Genomic DNA, 1173 nt, shown 5'->3' on the forward strand with positions numbered 1-1173 from the left:
AACAAGACAAGTTCTAAACAAAGAACAAAGAGTTTAACTCAAAAGCTTTAGACAAAAATCGATTGATTTATTCCAATAGAAGAGTTTTCATACTTATAGAGTTTTGTAGATCTAGGCATTACATAGAAAAGTAGATCTAGATCTAGATCTAGTCAAGACACGAAAATAAAGAGAGAAGACTAGTCAAAGTGACCGTTCGGCTTCTGTCCAGATGCATCCGAACCGGCTAAGTCCAAAGCGGTAAGGATCAGCACATAGGTGGGACGATCAGCAAGGGACGCGGGACGTTCTGATCGGACAAGTTGCGTTCCAACAAAGCCCAAGTCTTCTGATAGCTAAAGGATCCTTGCCTAAGAAAAATATCCAAAGGAAAAGTCCATGATCGGATCGAACAAGGTAGAGAGATCATCAGCACGGTAGCCGATACATGCGGTACAAGCCAAACATGCCAAAAGAGAGAAGCTATGGTCTGAATCAAAATTGGCTCGTCCTAAGTTGATTCTAGTTTGACCATCAGCCTTATCTTGTGAAGTTGGACGGCAAAGGCAAGCTCCAGTACAGTCAGATCGGTCATCCGGCCATTGTTCCAGCCAAAGATCCTTTCCGGACGTATGTCAGACGGTCCAGTACACTGCACGGTCAGTCTGTCTGGTACGGTGAAAAACATGAACCTCGATTGAAATATTCAGAACGTCCTGAACTCCATGCTGAGCTGGTTCCATGTACTGATCTGTGGACTTCGGCACATCAGCTTGCCACCACGTCCTGAACACACACACATCTAGCCACCTCGAGCTTCTCGGTCAATTGTCCGATATCGGCCTTCCAGTGAATTTTCGTCCCGCGATCAATCCCAAATATTTTTCGACGACCGTTCTGATGATCTGAGTATTTTTAATAAATTCCACTTGGAATCTGATCATAAGGGAAAATATTTCCCGAGCTTCCGGCTTCTTTGAAAAATTCCATAATACCGAAATTTAGGGTTTTTTGCCCAATTTTCGGTCATCCTGTTGTGCTTCCAAAAGTGCCGTGCTTCAAACGTCCTTTGAATCAATATACCACATTGTCTAGTGGGATACTTATCTCATGGTTCAGACAAGAACAATCTGATCGTCCGCGACTCGACCACCCAAAAGATACTTGACCATTCCTCTTTTTTTTTTTTTTTTT

General features: G+C 43.1%; 1 pseudogene; it reads right to left on the minus strand.

Annotated features, from left to right (window-relative positions):
- LOC106334067 overlaps nucleotides 1-1173 on the minus strand; it is a 9562-nt pseudogene that overhangs the window by 3878 nt on the left and 4511 nt on the right.

This window comes from Brassica oleracea, chromosome C1, assembly GCF_000695525.1.
Source record: "Brassica oleracea var. oleracea cultivar TO1000 chromosome C1, BOL, whole genome shotgun sequence".
Lineage (NCBI taxonomy): Eukaryota > Viridiplantae > Streptophyta > Magnoliopsida > Brassicales > Brassicaceae > Brassica > Brassica oleracea.